The sequence below is a fragment of the Phyllobates terribilis genome, unplaced genomic scaffold (assembly GCF_046119375.1).
Source record: "Phyllobates terribilis strain yellow unplaced genomic scaffold, ASM4611937v1 Scaffold_1__5_contigs__length_1240528914, whole genome shotgun sequence".
Taxonomy (NCBI): Eukaryota; Metazoa; Chordata; class Amphibia; order Anura; family Dendrobatidae; genus Phyllobates; species Phyllobates terribilis.
In genome coordinates, this window is record NW_027362761.1 from 420,663,735 (window position 1) to 420,689,547 (window position 25,813).

A 25,813-nucleotide genomic window follows, 5' to 3' on the forward strand; every position below is an offset into this window, starting at 1 on the left:
AACTGTAACTCCTGTTGGTGGAGACAATGATGAAGACGATGATGAGACTCAAATACCTGATTGGAGCGACAACTTGACTTTTCGGTCAGGGCAGGAAGAGGTTGGCTCTGAGGACGACGGGTGTGAGAACACACAGGGTGATGATGACGAGGTTGGAGATCCCACTTACTGTCAACCCACAGTCAGCCAGTCGATGAGGTCAGCAGAGGAGGTGGAGGAGGATGTGACTAGCCCAGGGGATGGGGATGATTCGGTACCCGGGCCTTTGCCTGGCCTTTGGGATGTCGCGGTGGTCGGCTCCCGGGTCCGTACCCTGGGGTCACTCTTTAAAAGGGTGGATAATTGTTAATTTTATAAGAGTTCGTGATGCCACCTGTGGTATCTGGTGAGAAGCACCAGCGCTGCAGCAGTCCACTGAGGCCGGTGATAAGGCAGCTCAATGGTATAGCTCCCCACAGGTGGAGCTAGGCCTCAGAAAAGCGTATGCAGGGGGAATGCAGGACAGGCGAGACCCAGCTGGGTCAGAGCAAGAACGGGAACGGACACGGTAGTCACTTCAGTACCTTTTACTGGTGGAAATTCAGGCACATCTCGGAGCACTGTAGGGTGAAGGGTGCATATCAGGATCCTCCCCAATGAGCGGGTGTAGGGCCTCCTGTTTCTTGCCTCTGCGTAGTAAGTTTCTGACCTGCCTGGAGCTAGGCCTAACTTTGTCTCTGTCCTGCGCTGGCTGACCTTGTGGTAGGGCCTTGTCTTGGAGTTCACGCTCCCAGTATGCGGGGCCTAAGCATTTCCTCTGTTACGTATCAGCACCTTAGCGATCCTGGGACTTGTAGTTCTCCAGGGATTCAGGTTATGCCTTACTGGGTCATAGAGATCCCAGTAAGCTTGGATCCGGTGTCCGGTAAATGCTTCGGGGTGAGCTGGTTAAGCTCCTCTGCCCCCTATGTACTAACTCTCCACTCGCCTTCGGCCTACTCGGGCCCTCACTAGGCTATACACTCTAACGGCAGCTTGCCGCGCTTCACCGATCTTATGGCGCCGGCACACCTTAAGCTCTAACTGGGCTCCCTGAATCTAGCTAACAGGAGCTTCGTGCTCCACTGCTGAACTATTAACTGAGTTCTCTAGACTAGACTGAGCTCCACTGCAGACTGACCTCTCTTAGGCTTCTCTACTGCAGGAACTCTTCAGAGGAACTGAACTGCCTAGCTCCACCTTCCCTATTTATATCCCTAATGGGCTCCCTCTGCTGGTCTGAGGTGGAAGGTGGAGATGTGTGAATGTTTATGGGGGCCACTTGTGGAGGATTCCATCAATGCACTCTTCTAGGATCTGTGATACCAAGCGCAGCTGGGCGTCACAGATGCTATTGACGACGAGGTTAGGTTGCGCCTTCCTGGACAGAGACTGAGTACTGGAAGCATGTCAACAACTGCATCCTCAACCACAACTCTGCCTCTGACCACAAGTCGTAGTGGCTCTTCAGGTCGCATGGGCTCTAAGCCTTGCATAGCCTGGGCATTTTTTCAGATCGATAAGGATGACCCAACTCGTGTTATCTGTAATATTTGTCACCAAAAGCTAAGTAGAGGCCAAAAAATCCATAGTTTGAGTATTTCATGCATGAACCGTTACATGGATATGAAGCATAAGTTGCAGTGGGAAGCTCACTGTGCTACAATGCGGCCTAGCAGGCCTGGCCAACCACCGTCGGCCCCATCATGTGCATTCACGGCCTCTTCATCCTCTGTGACTGGGGGGACAGCAGTCACACATGTTTTTGGACGCAGACCTGCCACCTCTTTACCCGCAACAGCCAGTGTGATTGGCAGGTCATCATTTCATTTGGAAGTGGAAACACCAGCTGGTGTTGAGCGCTCTACGACATCGAGAGCACCACCTTTGGATCAAGGCAACCTAACTTTTCCGCCTGCATCTTCCTCACAGACCGGCAAGTTTGCCGGGGACACCCTACTCAATCCCGTCTAAGCACAACAGCCAGCCCTCGGTCCCTCAGATGTGGACAAGTAAAAGACCATTTCCTCCTAGCCATGACAAAGCTAAGAGGTTGAATTTCATCATCTGCAAGCTGTTGGTTACAGAAATGCTGCCTTTCCGCCTGGTGGACACAGAGGATTTTCGAGACCTTATGTCCGTCGCAGTGCCCCAGTACCAGATGCCCAGTCGGCACTACTTCTCAAAGAAAGGTGTGCCTGCGCTCCACCAGCATGTCGCACACAACATGACCGCTTCTTTGAGAAACTCTGTGTGTGACAGGGTGTATTTCACCACAGACACTTGGGCGAGTAGGCATGGACAGGGACGTTACATGTCGCTGACTGGGCACTGGGTAACTATGGTGACAGCAGGACAAGGGGCTGCTGTCCAAGTCTTGCCGTCCCAACGAGTTGTACGTCAATCCTCTTTATCTAGAAGTTCCTCCACTGCTTCTGCCTCCTCAACCTCCTCTCGGTCCTCCACCTGCACCCAAAGCCTGTCTGGTAATGCCACCCGCTTTCTAACTGCGCAGAAGGAATCCTGCACACCTCCTTACTATGCTGGCAGCAGGGCTCAACGGCATCAGGCGGTGTTTACTTTGAAATGTCTGGGAAATGTGAGTCACACAGCTGAGAAGTTGTGGTCAGCTCTGGAGTAGTGTTGAGCCACCCCCGTAGTGTTCGAGTTCGGTTCGGTTCGTCGAACACCCGTGTGTTCGCCGAACTGTTCGTCGAACACCTTCGAACACCGTTAAAACCAATGGCAGGCAAACAAAAACACATAGAAACACATAGAAAACACCTTCAAAGGTGTCCAAAAGCTGACAAACTGCTCAGAAGACATAACTAACACATGGAAAAGTGACAAGTACATATAGTCATGCGAAAATAAAAGAGGTGGAGGAGTAAAAGGAGGGGGAGACACAGATATAGGCATGTCATGCCCTTCTAAAATCCAAAAAGTGAGAAGCCGACACGGCCAGTCCGCTCCTGCCCGTGCCACCTCCGTGTCGCCGGGTTTGTGCCAGAGCCGCGGTGAACCCTGACGGCCAGCCCCCCTCTCCCAATACTGGTGCCTGTCCGCTGGTGGGTTGAGCGAGCCCCCCTGTGGTGGAGGCAGCTCTAAGCTTTTTAATTTAAATTGTCTCTCTAATTTGAATGAATACACTTTAAATCCATTTACAAGGATCTATTGGAGGGCAAGTCTCATGCCAGCAGCCGCGGTAATTCCAGCTCCAGTAGCGTCCACTAAAGCTGCTGCAGTTAAAAAGCTTTTATAAGGATCGAGCTCGGCTGTCCACCGCAAGGCATCCTACTGCCAGTCCCAGCCCCTATGCCTTGGGGTGCCTCCTGATGCTCTTCACTAAGTATCCCATGGTCCCAAAGCATTTCCTTTGAAAAAATTAAGTGTCTAAACTACAGGTGGTGTAGCTTGCTTAACAGCCGGGATAATCCGCTGACTAGCAGACACTGCTACTAGGCACAAAGTATTTCCTGGGCTAGATGCAGTTAAAAATTTGTAATTAGATACTCTCGTTGGATGCTGAGAAAGCATTCCATAGAGTCTCCTGGCACGCCATATATGATTCTCTTAAAAAGCTTGGGGTAGGGGTCTAGGGGACCCTTTTATAGCCAAAATCACGGCCCTGTATCGCAATACGTCACCTAGGCTGAAGATAAATGGAACTGTAGCACCCTGAGGGCTCGGTTGCTACAGACGTATTGCACCTCCCCCAGAGGTGTGATATCTCACTCTCAGGTAAGGATGGAGTGTGGATCAGGACCCGACACCTGCATGCATTACACCACATTGCCGTGGGGCAGGGCGACCAATATGCCCCTGAGATGGGCACGACAGTCCCTGTCCCTGGCTGGAGTGGAGGGAGGGAACACTGAGGAAGGGGAACCCTGTAGTGCAGGAGCAGGGAGGAAGCAGTTCCTGGGTGCATTGAGAAGGGAGTATAAAAGGTGGGCACCATCTTAGTTCAGTGCAGAGAAGTCTGAGCAGAAGTGGCAGGGAGCAGGGGCTCTGCATGAGCTCTGCTCCGGAGGCGGGCCTAGTAACAGAGGCCCAGGCCTGGAAGAGGGAGAAGGAAGGAAGAGGAGCGGAGAAGGTTCCAGGAACGAGGAATGAAGGGATCCCAGGGGTGCGGACGGGCGAGTCGCCACCGCACGCCCGAATCCACCTGCGTGGAGGGGTCAGGCCAAAGGGGGAGACCGGTCCCCGAACTAGTGGAGGCAGGAAACGACCCTCAGCTAGAAACCGGAGGCTCTGACATTTTATGTGGCGCAGCCCCTCGCTACACCCGCTAGGAAGGCACCACATAGGGTCAGGGAAACTGGCGCCAAGTTTACCAAGAGGAGGCCCGAGGCAGCCGGACAGAAGTGTTGGTAAGAAAGGCCAGACAAAGGACACACAAAGGGGGTCCTGTGAAGTGCTCCAAAGTTATCTGGGAGTTGTCTGAGCCCCTCACCTGGTGAGCACAGTACGACGTGGGCAGCCGTTACCTGCAGACGTGGTCTGGATAATAAGAACTGTGAGTAAAGGCCCTGGACTGCATCACTGACTCCGTGTCGTTACTGCTGCTGCCCTGCACCATCACCCCCATCCTCCGCATACACTGCCCTGAGGCTATACTCCTCCCGTGGGGAGTTATGCTACGCTCTGCTGCACCCACAACACCAGCCTCAGCGGTCTGCCCTGTAGCGGCGGTTCACTCTGACCGCAATCCACAGGTGGCGTAGTCGGACATTTAAACATCAAAACCACATAAATAGTTCCGCCACTGGTTTGACCGCCCTGAGCCACGGAACCGGGTCGCCGCCACAAAGACTACAACCACCAGCATCCACCAAAAAGGGTCCGGCTCCGGGTGTCCCAAGGCCCAGGGGGTGCGTCAGAACATTTTCATCACCTTTCACAATCACCAATGGGACAAGGCAGGGATGTCCTCTGTCCCCTCTCTTATACATCCTAGTGACGGAGCACCTGCTCTCATCAATTCGCCATAACCCCAATATTAGGTGGATTGAGGTGGGAGGCACCGAGTACAAGTGCTCTCTATTTGCTGATGATGTCCTAGTATATATCACTCAATCACATATATCCATCCCTGCTGTTATGGCTGAAATAGATCACTTTGTTACATGGTAAAATTTTAAAATCAATGCAGCGAAGTATGAGGCCCTCGATGTCTCCCTCCCCAAATCCATATAGGATTCCATCCAGTCCAACTTTCCCTTTGCCTGGCCCTCACAGGGTATCAAATACTTAGGAATTCCTATTCATAGAGACCTCTCCCATCTATGTTATCTTAATTTTGGGCCCTTTATTGAACAATTCCATACAGACCACGGTTGGCAAGTTAGAACTGTAAGATTCACTACGTGAACCACTGGTGTTTTGTGGAAAAGCACATGTACACTGCGTTCCAAATTATTATGCAAACAGTGTTTAGGAGTGATAAGTAGAGATGAGCGGTGTTCGACTAGAACTGTTCGCCAATCTCAAATTCGAGCTGTTTTGGGCGGTGTTCGAGTTGTTCGACGAACCCGAACGATTTGCAAAAAATTCGGCTGTTCGAGGTTATGTTCGATAACTGTTCGTGCACCAAAAGCGTGTCCTGCATGTCTGGCGCTATTTAGAGCACCAATCATGCAGGGATTGTCTGCCACTCACTGTAATGTCACAGCCATGGTGGTTGTGGCATTACAGTGATTGCCCAAATCGATGGGAACAGTGCCAACAGTGAAACATGAAAAGCCGGCAATTCAGCAGCGGCATACACCTGTACCCGACAATTTAGAATCGAAAGAATAGAGCTTCACACATAGATTAGATAGATAGAAACATGTCAGCCACATATATACGAAGTACAGTGACAGTGTTGCTTACTGTACTTGTCATTTAGCGTAAAGGATTTATCAAAAAAAATAATAGTGTTTTCATGCACCGTCTCTTTAAAAAAGCCGGCCGGCAATTCAGCAGCGGTACCCGACAATTTATAACAGACAGAATAGAGCTTCACACATAGATTAGATAGATAGAAACATGTCAGTCACATATATATGAAGTACAGTGATAGTGTTGGTTACTGTACTTGTCATTTAGTATTAAAATAAAGGATTTATTATTAAAAAAATTGGCGTGGGGTTCCCCTTAATTTTAGGCTCTAGCGGAGGTTAAGCAGACGGCTGGGGCTGATGTTTGAAGCCTGGGAAGGGGGTAATACCCACGGAGCTTCCCAGGCTACTAATATCAGCCCCCAGCTGAATACATAGCCTTTACTAGCTATTAAAATGGGGGACACCCCAAAAAAAATGACGTGGGGTCCCCCCTAATTTAATAGTTAGCAAAGGCTAGGCAGACAGCTGGGGGCTGATATTAATAGCCCAGGAAGGGAGCCATGAATATTGGCCCCCTCCCAGGCTAGAAACACCAGCCGTCAGCCGCCCCAGAAATGGCGCATTCATAGGATGCGCCAATTCTGGCACTTAGCCTCGCACTTCCACGCTGCCCTGGTGCGGTGGCAGGGGGTAATAGGGTTGGGGTTGATGTCAGCTTATAATGCCAGCTGACATCAAGCCCAGGTTAGTAATGGAGAGGCGTCTATAAGACACCCCCATTACTAACCCCATAGTCAAAGTTAAAAAAAACACAAACACCCAGAATAAAGTCCTTTAATTGAAATAAAGACACAATCCTTTATTGTTCTAAATTAAACCATACTTACCGTCACGCCCATTCCAGCTGAAGCCAACGATCTCCTGCAATAAAAGAAAAATAATAAAGCAACCTCATCCTTACCTTTCCATGGTTCCCACGACAGCTTCAGCTCTGCTACATCGAGATGACAGGCTGGACCGCAGCAGAACGCTGCCATCCAGCCTCTCATCCCGCAGACACTGAGAAGCGCAGGCTTGCTTGCGCTGCTCAGCGTCTCTCTGTGACGACATCCAGATGAGCCGAGTTCATGTCCAATGAACTCGGCTCACCTCATGCACGTCACTGACAGCGTGGGAAAATTCTCACGCTGAAGCGGTGAGTGCAGGAGAATTCTCCCACGCTGTCAGTGACGTGCATAAGGTGAGCTCATGTCCAATGAACTCAGCTCACCTCCTGCACGTCACTGACAGCGTGGGAGAATTCTCCTGCACTCAGCGCTTCAGTGTGAGAATTCTCCCACGCTGAAGCGCTGAGTGCAGGAGAATTTTCCCACGCTGTCAGTGACGTGCATGAGGTGAGCCGAGTTCATTGGACATGAACTCGGCTCATCTGGATGCCCTCACAGAGAGACACTGTGGAGCGCAAGCAAGCCTGCGCTTCTCAGTGTCTGCGGGATGAGAGGCTGGATGGCAGCGTTCTGCTGCGGTCCAGCCTGTCATCTCGATGTAGCAGAGCTGGACCGGTCCTGGGAACCATGGAAAGGTAAGGATGATGTTGCTTTATTATTTTTCTTTTATTTCAGGAGATCGTTGGCTTCAGCTGGAATGGGCGTGATGGTAAGTATGGTTTAATTTAGAACAATAAAGAATTGTGTGTTTATTTCAATTAAAGGACTTTTTTCTGGGTGTTGTGTTTTTTTTAAATACTTTACTAGAAATTCATGGTGGTCATGTCTAATATTGGCGTGACCCCATGAATTTCGGGCTTAGGGCCAGCTGATAATGCCAAGCTGGCCCTAACCCCTTTATTACCCAGTGAGCCACCGCATCAGGGCCCTGGATGAGTTGGGTACAGCGCCAGAAGATGGCGCTTCTATGAACGCACCATTTTCCGGGGTGGCTGCGGACTGCAATTTGCAGCGGGGGTGGCCCAGAAAGCTTGGGCCTCCCTGCGCTGCGGATTCCAGCCCCCAGCTGCCTAGTTGTACCTGGCTGGACACAAAAACAGGGCGAAGCCCCACGTCAATTTTCTTTAAATTATTTCATGAAATAATTAAGAAAAAAAGGGCTTCCCTATATTGTTGTGTCCGGCCAGGTACAAATAGGCAGCTGGTGGTTGGGGGCAGCCCGTTCCTGCCTGCTGTACCTGGCTGGACACAAATATAGTGCGAAGCCCCACGTCAATTTTTTTTAAATTATTTCATGAATTTCCTGAAATAATTTAAAAAAATTGAAGTGGGGCTTCGCACTATATTTGTGTCCAGCCAGGTACAGCAGGCAGAAACGGGCTGCCCCCATCCACCAGCTGCCTATTTGTACCTGGCCGGACACAACAATATAGGGAAGCCCTTTTTTTCTTAATTATTTCATGAATTTCATGAAATAATTAAAAAAAAAGTACGTGGGGCTTCGCCCTATTTTTGTGTCCAGCCAGGTACAACTAGGCAGCTGGGGGCTGGAATCTGCAGCGCAGGGAGGCCCAAGCTTTCTGGGCCCCCCCCGCTGCAAATTGCAGTCCGCAGCCACCCCGGAAAATGGCGCGTTCATAGAAGCGCCATCTTCTGGCGCTGTACCCAACTCATCCAGGGCCCTGGTGCGGTGGCTCACTGGGTAATAAAGGGGTTAGGGCCAGCTTGGTATTATCAGCTGGCCCCAAGCCCAAAATTCATGGGGTCACGCCAGTATTAGACATGACCGCCATGAATTTCTAGTAAAGTATTTAAAAAAAACACAACACCCAGAATAAAGTCCTTTAATTGAAATAAAGACACAATTCTTTATTGTTCTAAATTAAACCATACTTACCATCACACCCATTCCAGCTGAAGCCAACGATCTCCTGCAATAAAAGAAAAATAATAAACCAACCTCATCTTACCTTTCCATGGTTCCCACGACAGCTTCAGCTCTGCTACATCGAGATGACTGGCTGGACCGCAGCAGAACGCTGCCATCCAGTCTGTCATCCCGCAGACACTGAGAAGCGCAGGCATGCTTGCGCTCCTCACTGTCTCGCTGTGACGGCATCCAGATGAGCCGAGGTCATGTCCAATGAACTCGGCTCACCTCATGCACGTCACTGACAGCGTGGGAAAATTCTCACGCTGAAGTGCTGAGTGCAGGAGAATTCTCCCACGCTGTCAGTGATGTGCATGAGGTGAGCTCATGTCCAATGAACTCAGCTCACCTCCTGCACGTCACTGACAGCGTGGGAAAATTCTCCTGCAATCAGCGCTTCAGCGTGAGAATTTTCCCACGCTGTCAGTGACGTGCATGAGGTGAGCCGAGTTCATTGGACATGAACTCGGCTCATCTGGATGTCGTCACAGAGAGACGCTGAGCAGCGCAAGCAAGCCTGCGCTTCTCAGTGTCTGCGGGATGACAGGCTGGATGGCAGCGTTCTGCTGCGGTCCAGCCTGTCATCTCGATGTAGCAGAGCTGAAGCTGTCGTGGGAACCATGGAAAGGTAAGGATGAGGTTGCTTTATTATTTTTCTTTTATTGCAGGAGATCGTTGGCTTCAGCTGGAATGGGCGTGATGGTAAGTATGGTTTAATTTAGAACAATAAAGGATTGTGTCTTTATTTCAATTAAAGGACTTTATTCTGGGTGTTTGTGTTTTTTTTTAACTTTGACTATGGGGTTAGTAATGGGGGTGTCTTATAGACGCCTCTCCATTACTAACCTGGGCTTGATGTCAGCTGGCATTATAAGCTGACATCAACCCCAACCCTATTACCCCCTGCCACCGCACCAGGGCAGCGTGGAAGAGCGAGGCTAAGTGCCAGAATTGGCGCATCCTATGAATGCGCCATTTCTGGGGCGGCTGACGGCTGGTGTTTCTAGCCTGGGAGGGGGCCAATATTCATGGCTCCCTTCCTGGGCTAATAATATCAGCCCCCAGCTGTCTGCCTAGCCTTTGCTAGCTATTAAATTAGGGGGGACCCCACGTCATTTTTTTTGGGGGGTCCCCCATTTTAATAGCTAGTAAAGGCTATGTATTCAGCTGGGGGCTGATATTAGTAGCCTGGGAAGCTCCGTGGGTATTACCCCCTTCCCAGGCTTCAAACATCTGCCCCAGCCGTCTGCTTAACCTCCGCTAGAGCCTAAAATTAAGGGGAACCCCACGCCAATTTTTTTAATAATAAATCCTTTATTTTAATACTAAATGACAAGTACAGTAACCAACACTATCACTGTACTTCATATATATGTGACTGACATGTTTCTATCTATCTAATCTATGTGTGATGCTGTATCTTTCTGTTCTAAATTGTCGGGTACCGCTGCTGAATTGCCGGCCGGCTTTTTTAAAGAGACAGTGCATGAAAACACTATTATTTTTTTAAATAAATCCTTTACACTAAATGACAAGTACAGTAAGCAACACTATCACTGTACTTATTATATATGTGACTGACATGTTTCTATCTATCTAATCTATGTGTGAAGCTCTATTCTTTCTGTTCTAAATTGTCGGGTACAGATGCTGAATTGCCGGCCGGCTTTTTTAAAGAGACAGTGCATGAAAACACTAATATTTTTTTTAATAAATCCTTTACACTAAATGACAAGTGCAGTAACCAACACTGTCACTGTGCTTCTTATATGTGTGACTGACATGTTTCTATCTATCTAATCTATGTGTGATGCTCTATTCCTTCTTGTCTAAATTGTCGGGTACCGGTGTATGCCGCTGCTGAATTTGCCGGCCGGCTTTTTTAAAGAGAGTGTCTTCTGAGCAGTTTGTCAGCTTTTGGACACCTTTGCAGGTGTTTTCTATGTGTTTCTATGTGTTTTTGTTTGCCTGCCATTGGTTTTAACGGTGTTCGACGGTGTTCTAAGGTGTTCGACGAACAGTTCGACGAACAGTTCCTCGAACATCCCGGTGTTCGACGAACCGAACCGAACCCGAACACTACGGGGGTGGCTCAACACTAGTGATAAGGGAAGAATTTGTTTGTTTGTCAGTTAAACTCATTGATGGTGATGTGTGTCAGGGCTCTTTATATCACTGTAAGCAATTGCAGACACCTGTGCTAATTAGTTTGGCAGGTGTGTCCAATGAAAGGCAAGACTACTTAAGAAGGCTCTCTCACATTATTAAGCAGCCTACATTTTCTGCCAAAATGGGAAAGAAAAAGGATGTGTCGGCTGCTGAGAAGCAACAAATTGTGGAGTGTTTAGGTCAAGGCATGACTACAATCAACATTGTGTGATGATCAGGATGAAGTGTCTTGGCAATCAAGAAGTATGTAGCTGATTCACAGTACACATGTGTGCGTGCTGATAAGGGCAAATTGAGGACTCTTTCCTACAGGCAATTACGTCAGGTTAAAAGAGCAGCGGCAAGAAAGCCTTGTCATAGCAGCAGACAAGTTTTTGAAGCTGCTGGTGCCTCCAACGTCCCCCGAACAACAAGATGCAGGGTCCTTCAGAGGTTTGCAGCTGTGCATACGCCATCCTGTCGACCTCCTCTATCCACTTCACACAAGCAGAAACGGCTCCAGTGGGCCAAACATTACATGAAGACTGATTTCAAAACTGTTTTGTTCACGGATGAGTGCCGTGCAGCGCTCGATGGTCCAGATGGATGGAGTGGAGGATGGCTGGTTGATGGACACCCCACGCAAACACGGCTACAGCGCCAACAAGGAGGAGGTGGAGTAATGTTTTGGGCTGGAATCATGGGGAGAGAGATTGTCGGCCCCTTTAGGATCCCTGAAGGCGCTAAAGATGAACTCCATAATGTATGTGGATTTTCTCAAACAGCACTTCCTGCCATGGTTCAAGAAGAAGAACCGTGTATTTCACAGCAAGATCATTTTTCTGCATGATAATGCACCATCTCATGCTGCACATAAAACATCTGCATCTCTGGCTGATATGGGCATAAAAGGGGACAAACTTATGGTGTGACCCCCATGCTCCCCTGACCTCTACCCCATTCAGAACCTTTGGAGCATCATTAAAAGGAGTGTCTATGATGGCGGGAGGCAGTTCACATCTAAGCAACAGCTCTGGGAGGGTATTCTGTCCTCATGCAAAACAATTGAAGCAGAAACCATCCAAAACCTGACAAATTCAATGGACGAGAGAGTTCAGAAGCTCCTTTCGAACAAGGGGTCCTATGTGAAAATGTAACATCACCTACAATAAAGCTTTGAGTTGAAAACTGTTTGATTTCAGTTTCTAACAACCTGCTAATGCTTATAATTTCAAAAATGACCATTTTTTTGGTCTTTATTAAAATGAAAAGGTTGATCGAAAAGTTTGGGGGATCTAAGAGTGTGGCAACCCAGTAGTCATGATTACTTCGAATTCTGACAATATGAGGGTCATGCTGCAGGTAGTGCAGCAAGAAGGCACTTATGTGTCTTGCGCATCTCGGAGCCCCAAAATTATTTTCCGGGCTAGATGCAGCTAAAAATTATTTTTAATTTTAAATCTGGTGGAGCTTATTATAGATGGCCTAATAGGATCAGTGCTGCACACTGCTACAAAGCCCAAATTATTTTCCAGTCAAGATACAGATAAACATGATTAGTAATTTGAAAGCTTAAAACGGTTGGTAGGGTGATTTTAACCAATCATCAAGCTTTTACTCTCCCCAGGATGACACAGGGGTAGAAAAGTCGTTTCGGATCCATGATTTGTTCATCTTTATGAACGTGAGTCTGTCTACATTATCAGTGGAGAGCCGCGTGTGCTTATCTGTCAGCACACCACCAGCAGCGCTGAACACACGTTCAGACAGAACGCTGGCTGCGGGGCATGACAAGATCTCCAAGGCGTAAGTGGCTAGCTCCGGCCATTTATCCAGATTGGAAGCCCAAAAAGAGCAAGGGTCCAGTGACACAGTCGTGGCTTCAATGTTTACTTGGAGATACTCCTGTACCATCGTCTCTAGGCGTTGACTATGTGTCAGACTTCTTGTCTCCTGTGGCCTTGCAAAGGATGGGCTAAAAAAGTGGTGAAATGATTCCGCAAAATTGATGTTACCAGCAGATACTGTGGTTCTGTTACGGTTTGAGTGCTGAACACTTGACGGTCCCACGGTTGGCAAGTTGGAACTGTGAGATTCACTACGTGCACCACTGGTATTTTGTGGAAAGCACATGTAAGATTCTGCAACAGTCTCTGCTGATACTCCTGCATGCGTGCATCCCTTTCTATGGCAGGAATAATTTCTGCAAATTTACTTTTGTATTGGGGATCTAACAGTGTGGCAACCCAGTAGTCAGGATTATTTCTAATTCTCACAATTCGAGGGTCATGTTGCAGGTAGTGCAGCAAGAAGGCACTCATGTGTGTTGCGCATCCAGGAGCACCAAGTCCCTGATGTGTTGGTGGCGAGGTAACAATCATGCTTCCTTCCTCTATCCTCTCCCCCCAACCTCGCACAACAGAAATGTGATCAAGGTCTCCCTCATCTGATGAGTCTTCCATCAGTTCGTCCTCCACTTCTTCCTGGGCTCCTGCACCTTCCTCACTAGTTTGGCTGCTACCATGCGCCCTGGTAAAACTATCTCCCGCACCCTCACATGCCTGCCGCCTTGGTGCTGCCGACCGTCTGGACCTTGCAGATGTTAGCCCTTCCGCATACAACTCCTCCTCCTCTACTTCCTCCACCTCCTCTTGTGCCACCACCTGACTCTGAATTCTGTTTAACATGTGCTCCAGCATGTAAATCACCGGAATAGTCATGCTGATAATGGCATCGTCAGCACTAAACATCTTCGTCGCCATTTCAAAACTGTGCAGAAGGGTGCATAGGTTCCTGATCTGAGACCACTCCTCCAGCGTGATTTGCCCCACCTCTGAATCTCGTTGGCCCAGGCTATACGTCAGAACGTATTGCACCAGGGCTTGTCGGTGCTGCCACAGTCGCTGCAACATGTGCAGAGTTGAATTCCACCGGGTAGGCACATCGCATTTTAGCCGGTGCCTCCAAAGAAAATGATGACCTGCCAATCACGCTGGCTGTTGCGGGTAAAGAGGTGGCAGGTCTGCGCCCCAAAACAGGTGTGACTGCTGTCCCCCCAGTCACAGAGGATGAAGAGGCCGCGGATGCACAAGATATGGCAGACGGTGGTTGGCCCGGCCGGCTAGGCCGCATTGTAGCACACTGAGCTTCCCACTGCAACTTATGCTTCATGTCCATGTGCCGGTTCATGCATGAAGTACTCAAACTATGTATTTTTTGGCCTCTACTTAGCTTTTGCTGACAAATGTTACAGATAACACGAGTTGGGTCATCTTTATCGATCTGAAAAAATGCCCAGGCTATGCAAGGCTTAGCACCCATGCGACCTGAAGAGCCACCACGACTTGTGGTGAGAGGCAGAGTTGTGTTTGAGGATGCAATTGTTGACGTGCTTCCAGTACTACGTCTCTGTCCAGGAAGGCGCAACCTGACCTCGTCATCACTAGCATCTTCCTCCACCTCCTCTGCTGACCTCATCTCTTGGCTGACTGTGGGTTGACAGTAAGTGGGATCTCCAACCTCATCATCATCACCCTGTGTGTTATCACACCCGTCGTCCTCAGAGCCAACCTGTTCCTGCCCTGACAAAAAACTAAAGTTGTCGCTCCAATCAGGTATTTGAGTCTTATCATCGTCTTCCTCATTGTCTCCACCAACAGGAGTTACAGTTTGGGAATGAGGGTCTACATTATGGTCAGAACCTTCTGCGTCTGGTCCTGGATCCGACTCATAAAGATTCTGGGCATCAGTGCAGATCATTTCCTCGTCTGGATTCACAGAAGCGCTGGAGTCGACCTCTGATTCCCAGGCTATAGTATGAGTAAACAGCTCTGCAGACTCAACCATCTGTTCTACCTCATACTCAGACGGGCAGCTGGAGATTTGGGAGTTGTGAGGAAGCAAGTGCGATTTGGGTGACACCTTTGAGGACTGGAGTATTTGTGATGTTGAAGTTGATGTGGAGGAGAGCCCACTTAAAGGAGCACTTGATATCCGTTGAAGCACCTGCTGTTTTTGTGCCTCATCTGGAATTTGTAGCGATTGGCGTGGCCGTAAGAAAGGGATCTTATCACATTGTCCGCTAAAAGAAGTAGACATTTTAGTTTGGCTGGAAGATGGTCTTTCTTCTGCAGATGTTACTGTTGCTTTAACACCTACCCCACGGACACAACCTTTTTTCCCCTTCCCAACACGCCTATTCCCCTTTCCACCAGCAGCAGGCCTTTTTCCACTCATTTTGGTGGTTAACTAATTCACAACTCTGGAGTTGTTTGCACAAAAAAACAATGGATGGTAACCGAGCAGAGCTGAGTGGCCAAACTGTGGTATTAGGCCAAAACTATTGGCTGGGTTAGATGCAGAAAAAAATTATATTCAATTTGCAACCTGATGGAGGTCAGTATAGATGGACTAATACAACAAGTCCCACACACAGCTAGAAGCCCAATATTTTTTCAGAGGTAGATGCAGAAAAAAATATATTCAGTTTGCAACCTGATGGAGGTCAGTATAGATGGACTAATACAACAAGTCCCACACACAGCTAGAAGCCCAAATATTTTTTCAGAGGTACTGTAGATGCAGATAAAAATTATTTTGAATTTGCAACCTGATGGAGGTCAGTATAGATGGACTAATAGAGAAAGTCCGACACACTGCTAGAAGGCCAAATATTTTTTCAGAGGTAATGTAGATGCAGATAAAAATTATTTTTAATTTGCAACCTGATGGAGGTCAGTATAGATGGACTAATAGAGAAAGTCCGACACACTACTAGAAGGCCAAATATTTTTTCAGAGCTAGATGCAGAAAAAAATTATATTCAGTTTGCAACCTGATGGAGGTCAGTATAGATGGACTAATACAACAAGTCCCACACACAGCTAGAAGCCCAATATTTTTTCAGAGGTAGATGCAGAAAAAAATATATTCAGTTTGCAACCTGATGGAGGTCAGTATAGATGGACTAATACAACAAGTCCCACACACAGCTAGAAGCCCAATATTTTTTCAGAGGTAGATGCAGAAAAAAATATATTCAGTTTGCAACCTGATGGAGGTCAGTATAGATGGACTAATACAACAAGTCCCACACACAGCTAGAAGCCCAAATATTTTTTCAGAGGTACTGTAGATGCAGATAAAAATTATTTTGAATTTGCAACCTGATGGAGGTCAGTATAGATGGACTAATAGAGAAAGTCCGACACACTGCTAGAAGGCCAAATATTTTTTCAGAGCTAGATGCAGAAAAAAATTATATTCAGTTTGCAACCTGATGGAGGTCTGTATAGATGGATTAATAGAACAAGACCCACACACAGCTAGAAGCCCAATATTTTTTCAGAGGTAGATGCAGAAAAAAATATATTCAGTTTGCAACCTGATGGAGGTCAGTATAGATGGACTAATACAACAAGTCCCACACACAGCTAGAAGCCAAAATATTTTTTCAGAGGTACTGTAGATGCAGATAAAAATTATTTTGAATTTGCAACCTGATGGAGGTCAGTATAGATGGACTAATAGAGAAAGTCCGACACACTGCTAGAAGGCCAAATATTTTTTCAGAGGTACTGTAGATGCAGATAAAAATTATTTTTAATTTGCAACCTGATGGAGGTCAGTATAGATGGACTAATAGAGAAAGTCCGACACACTACTAGAAGGCCAAATATTTTTTCAGAGCTAGATGCAGAAAAAAATATATTCAGTTTGCAACCTGATGGAGGTCAGTATAGATGGACTAATACAACAAGTCCCACACACAGCTAGAAGCCCAATATTTTTTCAGAGGTAGATGCAGAAAAAAATATATTCAGTTTGCAACCTGATGGAGGTCAGTATAGATGGACTAATACAACAAGTCCCACACACAGCTAGAAGCCCAATATTTTTTCAGAGGTAGATGCAGAAAAAAATATATTCAGTTTGCAACCTGATGGAGGTCAGTATAGATGGACTAATACAACAAGTCCCACACACAGCTAGAAGCCCAAATATTTTTTCAGAGGTACTGTAGATGCAGATAAAAATTATTTTGAATTTGCAACCTGATGGAGGTCAGTGTAGATGGACTAATAGAGAAAGTCCGACACACTGCTAGAAGGCCAAATATTTTTTCAGAGCTAGATGCAGAAAAAAATTAGATTCAGTTTGCAACCTGATGGAGGTCAGTATAGATGGACTAATAGAATGATGCTATGCCCAAAAGATTTTACTTCACTAGGTGCAGTAAAAAAATTGGTATTCTATACACAGGTGGTATATCTTGCAACACAGATAGGCTACTCCACTGACTAACACACTCTGCAATAGGCCAAAAAGGATTAGCTTTGCTAGATTCAGCCAAATGCTGTGAAAAAAACTTGCACAGCACTGGCACAGACCTGCCTGGCAAAAACTGATAGGAACTGATGTAACCTAGTCCTGAAAAGGACTCCAATTACAATTAGTCTTTACTCCCACAACCTATCTATTTAAGAGCACAGACCTGCCTGATAAAAGTCGTAGGAAATGCTGTAACCTAGTCCTTAAAAGGACTGCAATCACAACTATTCCCTACTCCCAAGCTATCTGTATATTTGTGCGAAAATTTGCTTGAAATTAACAAGGTATAGCGCACACAGCAACAGCGGTGCCGTCTAACACGCAGCTGCAGCAGTGAGAAAATGGTGGCGACGGGGAAAATGGCTTGGTCTTATAGGGCAAGGACATGTGACATACACTGCCAATGACACATGCCCTTGCTTGTGTGAAAAAAAGCACTTCGCTCCGTGTGTGCGCTGCTGATAGGCTGACAGATTGCACCTCCCCACTGTAAATGCGGGAAAGAGAAAAAAAATGGAGATCTTCATTGTTCCTGCAGAGATCCATCCCCTGCCCCTCCCCCCACCCCGCTGTACACTCAAACTGCGTGTTAACATTAATTTTCATCATTACTGAGAAAAAATCCAGTTATGATTTTGGTGCACGAACAGTTATCGAACATAACCTCGAACAGCCGAAGTTTTCTCAAATTGTTCGTGTTCGCCGAACGGCTCGAACACCGCCCAAAACAGCTCGAATTTGAGATTGGCGAACAGTTCGAGTAGAACAACGCTCATCTCTACTCTGGAGACCCAGTTTCATGAATGGTTGTCTCCACTGGACCTGCAACCAGGGAAGGCCGTGTGCGACAATGCTGCAAACCTGGGTGCGGCCCTTCGCCGGGGCAATGTCACACACGTGCCTTGTATGGCTCACGTGTTGAACCTGGTTGTCCAGCAATTTTTAGCCCACTATCCCGGACTAGATGGCCTTCTGCAGAGGGCACGGTCTCTGTGTGCTCACTTCCGCTGTTTGCATCCCGCAGCTCAATGACTTACATCTCTACAGAAGTCGTTGGGCCTGCCAGTTCACCGACTGAAATGCGATGTGCCGACACGGTGGAATTCAACTCTGCACATGTTGCAGCGACTGTGGCAGCACCGACAAGCCCTGGTGCAATACGTTCTGACGTATAGCCTGGGCCAACGAGATCCAGAGGTGGGGCAAATCACGCTGCAGGAGTGTTCTCAGATCAGGGACCTATGAAGTTGACGCGCCCGGAGCCGGGCCGGTAGACGCTGAGGTTTGTAGTCACTGTGGCGGCGACCCGGTCCGTGACCCAGGGCGGTCAATCCAAGGGTAATTTGTATATATGGGTTTTATAATGTCAGACTACGCCACCTGTGGAGTGCGGCCAAAGGGGCCGCCGCTGCGGAACAGTCCTCTGAAGCTGGTGGTTTTGCAGCAATGGTATTATTACTCCCCACAGGAAGAGTGTAGCTTCAGGGCAGTGTGGGTGGATGATGGTGGTTGTAGTGCAGGGAGTCAGTAATGAACACAGAGTCCGTGTGATGCAGTCCCAAGATCTTTACTCACAGTTGTTGCAGTCCAGATTACAGGTACCAGAGCAATCTCCCCCGTCGTGCTGTGCGTGCTCAGTGAGGGGCTCAGTCCACCCCCAGATAGCTCCGGAGTACTTAGCAGGACCCCCTTCTGTGTGTCCTTTCTCTGGCCTTCTCCCTGCACCTCACACCCAGTGACACTTCTATCCGGTATCCTCGGGCCTTGGCGGGCGACGTGTGTTCCGTCCCCTATGTGGCTACCTTCTTAGTGAGACTGGTGTGGACTTTGGCCTGCAGTACATGAAATTCTGCAGCCTCCGGTTTCTAGTTGAGCCTTGCTGTTTCTCCGCTAGTTGAGGGAACGGTTCCCCTTATCTGGCCTGACCCCTCTACCTCCTGGTAGCAGCGGACGTACGGGTGGCCTTCTGCATGGCCCGTACCCCTAGGGTCCCTTCGGTTCCTGGAGCCTTCCTGCTCCCACTCTTCTCTTCAGTCCTGGGCCTCCCAGGCTAGGCCCGCCTCCGGAGCAGAGCTCATGCAGAGCCTCTGCTCCTGTCACTTCTTCTCTGACTGGCTTGCTCTTTCTAAGATGGCTTCCTATTTATACTCTCCTTGTCATGTGCTCCCCTAAGCTGCTTTCTCCACCCACACCCACTACATAGGACCCTCCCACCAGCTAGGGACCTGGGACTGTGCTCTCCCTTAGGAGCAATCTCGCCCTACCCCCACTGCGGGTATGTGTTGGATGCAGGTGTTAGGGTCCCGAACCATACTCCTTCCTTACCTGAGGGTGAGATACCACACCTCTGGGTGAGATGCAGTACCTCTGTGGCGACTGAACCCTCAGGGGCACCACACACCCTTCTGCACAGTTTTGAAATGGCGACGAAGATGTTTAGTGCTGACGACGATGCCATTATCAGCATGACTATTCTGGTGATTTACATGCTGGAGCACACGTTAAACAGAATCAGAGTCAGGTGGTGGGACAAGAGGAGGAGGAGAAAGTAGAGGAGGAGTCGTATGCGGAAGGGATAACATCTCCAAGGTCCAGACGGTCGGCAGCACCAAGGCGGCAGGCATGGGAGGGTGGGGGAGAGGGATTAACCAGGGCGCATGGTAGCAGCCAAACTGTTGAGGAAGGTGCAGGAGCCGAGGAAGAAGTGGTGGACAAACTGGCGATGGGCATGTAAGACTCATCAGATGAGGGAGACCTTGATCACATTTCTGTTGTGCGAGGTTGGGGGGAGAGGGCAGAGGAAGGAAGCATGATTCTTACCTCGCCAGCAACACAACAAGGACTTGGTCCTCCTGGATGCGCAAGACACATGAGTGCCTTCTTACTGCACTACCTGCAACATGACCCTCGGATTGTCAGAATTCAAAGTAATCCAGACTACTGGGTTGCCACACTCTTAGATCCCCAGTACAAAAGTAAATTTGCCAAAATAATTCCTGCCATAGAAAGGGATTCACGCATGCAGGAGTATCAGCAGAGGCTGTTGCAGAATCTTACATGTGCTTTTCCACAAAACACCAGTGGTGCACGTAGTGAATCTCACAGTTCTAACTTGCAAACCGTGGGACTGTCGAGTCTTCATCACTCAAACCATAACAGTAACACAGTATCTGCTGGTAACAGCAATTTTGTGGAATCGTTTCACCACTTTTTTAGACCATCCTTTGCAAGGCCACAGGAGACAAGAAGTCTGACACATAGTCAACGCCTAGAGAGGATGGTACAGGAGTATCTTCAAGTGAACATCGAAGCTATGACTGTGTCACTGGACCCTTGCTCATTTTGGGCTTCCAATCTGAAAAAATGGCCGGAGCTCGCCACTCACGCCTTGGAGATCTTGTCATGCCCTGCTGCCAGCGTTCTCTCTGAACGTGTGTTCAGCGCTGCTGGTGGTGTGCTGACGGATAAGCGCACGCGGCTGTCCACTGAGAATGTAGACAGACTCACGTTCATAAAGATGAACAAATCATGGTTCCGCAAGGACTTTTCTACCCCTGTGTCATCCTGGGGAGACTAAGAGCTTGAGGATTTGGTAAAATCACCTCACCAACCGTTTTAAGCAACTCTGGGGCAATTGATGCCACTTAAGTGGTGTCTGTGCCACAATTTTTGGAAAAAATGGAGACTCTTTTTGGAGTCCCCTTGCTGTGTTTTACGTGACGTTGGCATCGTCAATTCCAGGTGGGTTGGGTCACCCCCCCCCTTTTAACTGTAAGAAACTACATACACTATGGCATGGGGTAACACAGATGGTTGAGTCTGAAGAGCTGTTTACTCAGAGGTCTGCTCCAAAGCTTCAGTGTCTGCTAGTCAGCGTAGAATTTTTAACTGCATCTAGCCTAGGCAATACTTTGGGTGTAGTAGCCCAGCTGCGAAGCAAGCTGCACCGCCTGTGTATCTAATAAGAATTTTTAAATGCATCTAGCGTAGGCAGACTGTGGGGACCCCCAACCAAACCCAGACGCTCAGCCCCCCTACCGCCCCCCTTTCCATGACAATACAATAATGTAACTCTTACAACTGGATGGGTGAGGATCGGTCACAGCTTTATTAACTCTTTATACTCATTCCATTAGAAAGGCATTTTATTTCTAAAATAATTCAGCTTGTTGCAGCATGCCCTGGGTCTCCACACCGGCAAGTTGGCCAACAAGTGTAACTCTCCAACATGTCCTTTCTATTTCCAGGCCACGAAGGATCCTGCGTACTCGTACGCAGGACTCTGACCCCCATCCATCACTCTTAACGCTTGTTCCACTCCGTCCTGTAGTCCTGACAGGAATATGTCCAGTCCAATATCTATTAAGTGAACACCGTCGGGCCGTATGAGGCCAGCTTTATCTCCTTCCAGTTGACGGTGTTGTATCACTACACCGCCTCTGTCTCTTCTAAATTTTGCCATCCGAATATTTATTACCCGCCTTGTCCGTTCGATGGCCGTAATGTCTCGCGCACCTTGCCATACCGCTATCGGCACAATCTCTGACCATACTATAGTTAGTTTTGTGAAAAATTCTCTGAAGCGCTCAGTGTCTAGTTTCATTATTGCCATTAGTTATGCGCTCTTGTGATGACCTAGGTCGTTTCCCCCGGCCTGTATAGCTAAGATGACCGGACCTCTTGCCTCTCTCCCTACCTTGATTACCTCCATTAGAGCCTGTGTCCATAGTAGGCCTCTAATACCTCTCCAGTTGAAATATGTGTTATGAAACAGGGATATGATGTGAGAAATCAGTTTTAGTGACACTGGATGGGACGTCTACACTCCTGACTTGGCTGACCCCTTTTCCACCCTTTTATGGATTGTCTGATGATGAATCTCTTTGTCACATCTCCCCAATTCAGTAGTTGGAAGTGAAATGCTACTCCAGTCAGACACCACTGCACTGACGCCCCTGATATGCCCCTCATCATTAGCTGGTGGAGAAATTCTATAGTGACTTGTAATCTGGCTTGTTCACATTGGTCAACCCGTCTGCCTGCTACTAGTCGTGTCCACTCTTCCCATGCCTTACCGTATGCTTGACACATCGACGGGGCAACTGACGCTCTGATTAATGGCATCAACTATTCGCCACTAGATCCCATAGGGAGGGTGGGCACCTGTTGCCCGATGGGTGGACGTTGGGGAGGAGCTCTGTGAAAATCTGCCAATTGAATTGTGATAAAGCGTTAGCAGCAGCTTTAGACCCCTCAGCATCGTGGCTAGCGCGGACCCATACATTGTGTTTTAGGCACAGGAATGCTAGCCGGCGTAGTAGGCCTAGCACTGGGAGAGACGATCATGCCATCTTATTAATGCAGTGCGCTAGGCTGGTGTTTTTTGTTATGAAGCGTATATTTTGGTTAGCCAGGAGCGCACCCCATATTTCTATTGCTACCACTATTGGGAAGAAAAATTATTTTCTGGGCTAGATGCAGCTAAAAATTATTATTAATTTCAAAGCTGGTGGACCTTGGTATAGATGGCCTAATACAATGAGTACCACACATTGCTACTATGCCCAAAATTATTTTCCAGGCAAGATGCAGCTAAAAATTATTAGTAATTTGAAAGCTGGTGGAGCTTACTATAGATGGCCTAATACAATGAGTACCACACACTGCTAATATGCCCAAAATTATTTTACAGGCAAGATGCAGCTAAAAATTATTATTAATTTCAAAGCTGGTGGAGCTTGGTATAGATGGCCTAATACAATGAGTATAACACACTACTACTATGCCCAAAATTATTTTCCAGGCAAGATGCAGCTAAAAATTATTATTAATTTCAAAGCTGGTGGAGCGTGGTATAGATGGCCTAATATAATGAGTACCACACACTGCTAATATGCCCAAAATTATTTTACAGGCAAGATGCAGCTAAAAATTATTATTAATTTAAAAGCTGGTGTAGCTTGATATAGATGGCCTTATACAATGAGTACCACACAATGCTAATATGCCCAAAATTATTTTACAGGCAAGATGAAGCTAAAAATTATTATTAATTTCAAAGCTGGTGGAGCTTGGTATAGATGGCCTAATACAATGAGTACCACACACTACTACTATGCCCAAAATTATTTTCCGGGCTAGATGCAGCTAAAAATTATTATTAATTTCAAAGCTGGTGGAGCTTAGTATAGATCGCTTAATAGAATGAGTACCACACACTGATAATATGCCCAAAACAGGCAAGATGCAGCTAAAAATTATTATTAATTTCAAAGCTGGTGGAGCTTGGTATAGATGGCCTAATACAATGAGTACCACACACTGATAATATGCCCAAAACAGGCAAGATGCAGCTAAAAATGATTAGTAATTTGAAAGCTGGTGGAGCTTAGTATAGATGGCTTAATAGAATGAGTACCACACTGATAATATACCCAAAATTAGATTACAGGCAAGATGCAGCTAAAAATTATTATTAATTTCAAAGCTGGTGGAGCTTCGTATAGATGGCCTAATACAATGAGTACTACACACTGCTACTAAGCCCAAAATTATTTTCCAGGCTAGATGCAGCTAAAAATTATTATTAATTTCAAAGCTGGTGGAGCTTGGTATAGATGGCCTAATACAATGAGTACCACACACTACTACTATGCCCAAAATTATTTTACAGGCAAGATGCAGCTAAAAATTATTATTAATTTCAAAGCTGGTGGAGCTTGGTATAGATGGCCTAATACAATGAGTACCACACACTGTTAATATGCCCAAAATTATTTAACAGGCAAGATGCAGCTAAAAATTATTATTAATTTGAAAGCTGGTGGAGCTTGGTATAGATGGCCTAATACAATGAGTACCACACACTACTACTATGCCCAAAATTATTTTCCAGGCAAGATGCAGCTAAAAATTATTATTAATTTCAAAGCTGGTGGAGCTTGGTATAGATGGCCTAATACAATGAGTACCACACACTGCTAATATGCTCAAAATTATTTTACAGGCAAGATGCAGCTAAAAATTATTATTAATTTCAAAGCTGGTGGAGCTTGGCATAGATGGCCTAATACAATGAGTACCGCACACTACTACTATGCCCAAAATTATTTAACAGGCAAGATGCAGCTAAAAATTATTATTAATTTCAAAGCTGGTGGAGCTTGGTATAGATGGCCTAATACAATGAGTACCACACACTGCTACTATGCCAAAAATTATTTTCCAGGCAAGATGCAGCTAAAAATTATTATTAATTTCAAAGCTGGTGGAGCTTGGTATAGATGGCGTAATGCAATGAATACCACACACTGCTAACATGCCCAAAATTATTTTACAGGCAAGATGCAGCTAAAAATTATTATTAATTTCAAAGCTGGTGGAGCTTGGTATAGATGGCCTAATACAATGAGTACCACACACTACTACTATGCCCAAAATTATTTTCCAGGCAAGATGCGGCTAAAAATTATTATTAATTTCAAAGCTGGTGGAGCTTGGTATAGATGACCTAATACAATGAGTACCACACACTGCGAATATGCCCAAAATTATTTTACAGGCAAGATGCAGCTAAAAATTATTATTAATTTCAAAGCTGGTGGAGCTTGGTATAGATGGCCTAATACAATGAGTACCACACACTGCTAATATGCCCAAAATTATTTTACAGGCAAGATGCAGCTAAAAATGATTAGTAATTTGAAAGCTGGTGGAGCTTAGTATAGATGGCTTAATAGAATGAGTACCACACTGATAATATACCCAAAATTAGATTACAGGCAAGATGCAGCTAAAAATTATTATTAATTTCAAAGCTGGTGGAGCTTCGTATAGATGGCCTAATACAATGAGTACTACACACTGCTACTAAGCCCAAAATTATTTTCCAGGCTAGATGCAGCTAAAAATTATTATTAATTTCAAAGCTGGTGGAGCTTGGTATATATGGCCTAATACAATGAGCACCACACACTACTATTATGCCCAAAATTATTTTCCAGGCAAGATGCAGCTAAAAATTATTATTAATTTCAAAGCTGGTGGAGCTTGGTATAGATGGCCTAATACAATGAGTACCACACACTACTACTATGCCCAAAATTATTTTCCAGGCAAGATGCAGCTAAAAATTATTATTAATTTCAAAGCTGGTGGAGCTTGGTATAGATGGCCTAATACAATGAGTACCACACACTGCTAATATGCCGAAAATTATTTTCCAGGCAAGATGCAGTTAAAAATTATTATTAATTTCAAATCTGGTGGAGCTTGGCATAGATGGCCTAATACAATGAGTACCACACACTACTACTATGCCCAAAATTATTTAACAGTCAAGATGCCGCTAAAAATTATTATTAATTTCAAAGCTGGTGGAGCTTGGTATAGATGGCCTAATACAATGAGTACCACACACTACTACTATGCCCAAAATTATTTTCCAGGCAAGATGCAGCTAAAAATTATTATTAATTTCAAAGCTGGTGGAGCTTGGTATAGATGGCCTAATACAATGAGTACCACACACTGCTAATATGCCCAAAATTATTTTACTGGCAAGATGCAGCTAAAAATTATTATTAATTTCAAAACTGGTGGAGCTTGGCATA